The following is a 5,667-nucleotide window of genomic DNA, read 5'->3' as shown; positions in this document are numbered from 1 at the left end:
ACCGTTCGTCGCTCGCACCCGCATGTACAGCTGCTTGACAGCATGTTTTCTTATGGTTTTGGGTCATTTTGCTTGTAAATATGTAAGTTCGAATAAGCTGCAGCGTTGCAAAGCGACCGTTCACCAAACCGAGCAAAACAGCCCCAAAACAGCCCAAAACGGAGCCGTTTTCGCGTGCCGCGGGAGGTGAGCGGAGTGCTGCCTCCGCTCACCAAAATGTCAGCCAGCTCAGACCCCAGGAACCCCCCGGGTGGCACATGGCTGGATGGGGCTTCGGTTATATACCGGGCGTTGAACACTCTTTCGCAAGTTCGCACGTGACCTTTACGGGAACTTGGTGTTGCGTCCGGGACCAGGTGAGCGGCTGTTTGTGGGCTTGCAGCTGTTCGTTCATCCTTGAAAGCCTTGTTTTCCTCCCTCTCCCTCTTTTCTCTTGTGCACACAAGGTGTTCGACGATTTGCTTGTAAAGCTTCCCTTTTCGCGAGACTTCGGGACTTGTCCGTTGCTCGTTCTTTCGATCTAACTTTCTTTCTCTTTTACAGGTCCTTCGGGACCTGCGAGAGGTTACAAAGTGGCTGATCCTTGCGGAGCAAGATCGCAAGGGCAAAGCGCGACTTAGGCAACGCAAGCTAAGTTCGCGTCTTTGCAACGAGGGTGACCCGCGACTTAGGCAACGCAAGCTAAGTTCGCGTCTTCGGCCGCAAGGGTGCCTCACGCCTTAGGCAATTCCAGCTAAGGTCGTGACATTGTGGTATCAGAGCGGGCAAGCTCTTCGATCGAACAGCGAACGAACTTCGCAACTTCGCCATGGCAAAGCATCGTGGCGAATCAAGCAAGACGGGGCAAGCCGGAACCTTGCCCCAAGCAGCCGCAGGTGGGCTGCATGTGCACACTCGCTCTCATGCTGTTGGAGCCGCTCACGAGGATCGCGGCAGCGAACAGGATGAGCGAGAAGTTGGCAACTCTCCGCGAGCGGAGGAAGCGCAATCTGGTGCGCTAACAGGAAAAAAGAGTCATAAGGAGAGACTCATGACGGCGGAAACCCGCCTAGATGTTCTGGAAGCGAGCATGGAGGAACTCTACCATGGCCAACAAAGACTTGTTGGGGTAGAGAGCTCGCAAGAGGAAGCGGAGTCCAGGATCGACAAGGTCGAGGCCCTAGTCGACCGACTGTCCGATGACACCAAGGACTCCGTGCAGCACTTGCAAGACGTTGTGGCGGAACTCACGGCGAAGGTGGCTATGCTCACAAGAATGCTAAATGCGGGAGGAGGCAACACCCGCGTTGCACCGCCACAAAACTTGAGGGCACCTGAGCCCCATGGATACGGAGGGGCCAGAGATGCCAAGGAGCTCGAGAACTTTCTGTTCGACATGGAGCAATACTTCCGAGCTACGAGGCCCGATTCTGAAGATACCAAAGTTTCAATAGCAACAATGTATCTGAATGGAGATGCGAAACTTTGGTGGCGAACTCGTTGGGAGGAGATCCAACAAGGTCGGTGTCGAGTCGACACATGGGAAGACTTGAAGCGGGAGTTGAGAACTCAGTTCCTACCGGAGAACACAGAGTTCGTCGCAAGAAGGAAGTTGAGACAACTCCGCCAAAGTACCACCATCCGAGACTATGTAAAGCAGTTTTCTGCACTGATGCTGGACATACAGGACATGTCCGAGAAGGACAAGTTGTTCAGCTTCCTTGATGGTCTGAAACCATGGGCTCAGCAAGAGCTGAATCGAAGGAATGTTACCGACGTGGTCGGGGCAATTGCAGCTGCAGAAAGGCTCACCGACTTCGTTTCCTCTGAAGACCCAGCGAGAAGGAAACAATCTTCAAGCAATCGCCCTCCAAAACATTCTCGAGGGAAAGATCTCGGGGGCGAACAGAAGAAGAAGAGCTCCCACAAAGGGCCGAACCCAAAAGGCAAGGCCTCAAAACCTGGAGGATGCTTCTTGTGCGGAGGACCGCACATGGTAAGGGAGTGCCCACAGAAGCAGGCACTCAACGCTTTGACAGCTTCCATCCACCCTCCCCGATCGGACAAGGGCAAAGCTGTTGCTCTTAGTTCGAGCAGCTCAGAATCCAGCAGCGACGAGGAGGAGTCGCAAGGACCCCGAATGGGAGCAATGCGTCTGTTGAACGCTATGCGGGGTCAAGTGGGGGAGAACACGAAGACGAAGGCACAAAAAGCAGGAAGCAGCGAACTAATGTATGTGGACATTAAGCTAAATGGCCAAACGACCCGTGCAATGGTGGACACGGGCGCTACCCACAACTTCATAGCCGATCGCGAAGCACAGCGACTTGGGTTGACATTGGAGAAGAGCCCAAGCCGAATGAAGGCGGTGAACTCGGAGGCCAGGCGAATCTCCGGGTTGGCGAAGGGTGTTCCTATCAAAATCGGGACTTGGAGCGGTAACACCAACATGATGGCCGTGCCACTGGACGACTTCCAAGTGATTCTTGGAATGGAGTTTATGCATGCGGCGAAGTTGGTGCCGATGCCGTTCTTAAACTCCCTATGTATGATGGGAGGCGATGACCCCTGCGTGGTTCCCGTCTCTCGGAGAGGAACCAAGGAGCCCCAACACATTTCGGCCTTACAATTGAAGAAAGGGGTGCGAAAGGGCGAACTGACATTCGTGGCTGCTATGAAGCTAGAGCCACTCAACGAAGAGGCCATTCAAGAACCTGCTGTAGTGGCGAACGTCTTGAAGGAGTTCGAAGACGTTATGCCACCCGAGTTGCCGAAGACTCTCCCACCACGCAGAGGCGTGGATCACAGTATCGAGCTGGAGCCAGGAGTGAAGCCTCCAGCGAGACCACCCTACCGCATGCCCCCGCCAGAGTTGGCCGAACTCAGGAAGCAGTTAGGTGAACTGCTAAGCGGTGGTCTCATCCGCAGCTCAAAAGCACCTTTCGGAGCTCCAGTTCTCTTCCAGAAGAAACAAGATGGGAGCCTCCGATTATGCGTCGACTATCGAGCCCTCAACAAAGTAACGGTGAAGAACAAGTATCCCATCCCGCTCATCGCGGACTTGTTCGACCAACTGGGCAAGGCCAAGTATTTCTCAAAACTCGACCTTCGGTCGGGGTATTGGCAGGTGCGCATTGCTGAAGGCGACGAAGCGAAGACTACCTGTGTGACCAGGTATGGAGCGTTTGAGTTCTTGGTGATGCCTTTCGGCTTAACCAACGCTCCGGCCACATTCTGTACTCTCATGAACCAACTATTCAAGGAGTATTTGGATAAGTTCGTGGTCGTCTACTTGGACGATATCGTCGTCTACAGCCAAACGCTCGAGGAGCACGTCAAGCACCTTCGGACGATTTTCAAGGTTCTCAGGGAGAACACTTTGTTCGTAAAAAGGGAGAAATGCTACTTTGCTCAAACTGAGATCCTATTCTTAGGGCATCGAATCGGTGGTGGCTCCATTCGGATGGACAAGTCGAAGGTGCAAGCAGTTGCGGAATGGCGAACACCAAAGAAGGTGCCAGAGTTGAGATCCTTCCTTGGATTCGTCAACTACTATCGACGCTTCATTTCAGGATATTCGAAGCGGGCAACCCCACTGACGGAGTTGCTGAAGAAGGAGCAGCCTTGGAAGTGGTCTGACAAATGTGAGATAGCATTCCAAGATCTGAAGGCTGCTGTTCTGGAAGAACCAGTGCTCAAATTGCCAAACTATGGAGAGCCCTTTGAAGTCCATACCGATGCTTCGGACTTTGCTATTGGTGGAGTACTCATGCAAGAAGGTCATCCGATGGCCTACGAGAGCCGCAAACTCAACGAGACCGAGAGGCGGTATCCAGTGCATGAGAAGGAGATGACAGCGGTGATCCACTGCCTACGAGTTTGGCGACACTACCTCCTCGGGTCGCGATTTGTGCTGAGGACAGACAACATCGCCCTGAGTTATTTCCAAACTCAGAAGAAGCTCTCCCCAAAGCAAGCACGGTGGCAGGACTTCCTGGCTGAATTTGATATGGCAATGGAATACAAGCCCGGGAAGGCGAATGTCGTGGCCGATGCGCTGAGTCGGAAGGTGGAGTGCGTGAATGCTGCACAACTGGAGGGCAGAGGCCAAATAAGTCAGTTACATTCCAACTTCCTTTCTCGAATCAGAGATGGACTGTATAGTGATCCCCAGGCAGTTATCCTGATGCAGCTCATCAAAGAAGGCAAGGCACGACGATTTTGGGTCCAGGAGGGACTTGTTTACACAAAAGGGAATAGAGTTTATGTTCCCCGAGTGGACAATTTAAGGCGTGAACTCTTGAAAGAGTGTCACGATTCCCTTTGGGCTGGACATCCCGGCATTCACAGAACATTGGCTCTCGTGGAGAGGGCCTTCTACTGGCCAAAGATGGGGATTGATGTGGAGGAGTATGTTCGAACATGCCTTACTTGCCAACAAGACAAGGTGGAGCAACGGAAGCCGGTGGGACTTTTGGAGCCGTTGCCTGTACCAGAAAGGCCATGGGAGAGCATTTCCTTAGACTTCATATCTAGCTTGCCGCCTGTAGGGGGACTTGGATCGATACTTGTGGTGGTCGATCGGTTTTCAAAGTATGCAACTTTCATTGCTGCTCCCCTACACTGTTCAGCTGAAGAGGCGGCCAGACTGATGATGAAGGGTGTAGTGAAGTATTGGGGAGTCCCACACAATATTGTTAGTGATCGAGACGCTCGGTTCCTGGGACGATTCTGGACCGAGCTATTCAAATTGTTGGGGTCAAAGTTATACTTCTCTACAAGCCTCCACCCCCAGACGGATGGTCAAACTGAAAGAATAAATTCGCTCTTAGAGCAGTATCTCCGGCACTACGTGAGTGCCAATCAACGAGATTGGGTGAAGCTGTTGGACATCGCCCAATTCTCCTACAACTTGCAGCGGAGCTCTGCATCCAACAAGAGCCCCTTCGAAATTATCACAGGACAACAACCGTCGACTCCGCACACTATGGCAATTGGTTATACTGGGAGTAGTCCATCAGCCTACCATTTCGCAAAGGAGTGGCATCGAAATGCCGATATTGCGCGGGCTTACTTGGAGAAGGCGGCAAAACGGATGAAGAAGTGGGCAGACTTGGGAAGGCGACCACAAGAGTTCAAAGTTGGCGATTTGGTGTTGGTAAAGCTCCAACCAGCATCACTCCAATTCTTCAGGAAAAGAGTCCACAAAGGATTGGTGCGTAAGTATGAAGGGCCCTTCCCAATTATCAGCAGAGTAGGCAATGTTTCTTACAAGTTGCAGCTGTCGGCGTGGTTCAAAATTCACAACGTTCTTCACGCCAGCAACCTGAAGGCCTACCATTCGGATCCGCAAGATGCTTCTCGAAGTATTCCAACTCGGCTACCTCCCATCACAGCCTCCTACGAGAAGCGAGTGGAAACCATTCTGGCGGATCGCAAGATAAAGCTACCCAACGGAGCGGAGCAGACAGAGTACTTGGTGAAGTGGCGAAAGCTTCCCCGAACTGAAGCCAGTTGGGAGCCTGAAGACGCCCTGCGACATGAAGAAGAAGTCATCAACAACTACCAACAAGCGTCGACGAGGGCGTCGACAGTTTAAGTGGGGGAGAATGTCACGAACGGTCGTCGCGCACCCGCAACAACTCCGTTCAACGAACCGTTCGTCGCTCGCACCCGCATGTACAGCTG

The sequence above is a fragment of the Musa acuminata genome, unplaced genomic scaffold (genome assembly GCF_036884655.1).
Source record: "Musa acuminata AAA Group cultivar baxijiao unplaced genomic scaffold, Cavendish_Baxijiao_AAA HiC_scaffold_1136, whole genome shotgun sequence".
Lineage (NCBI taxonomy): Eukaryota > Viridiplantae > Streptophyta > Magnoliopsida > Zingiberales > Musaceae > Musa > Musa acuminata.
Note: the sequence above shows the minus strand (reverse complement) of the source record.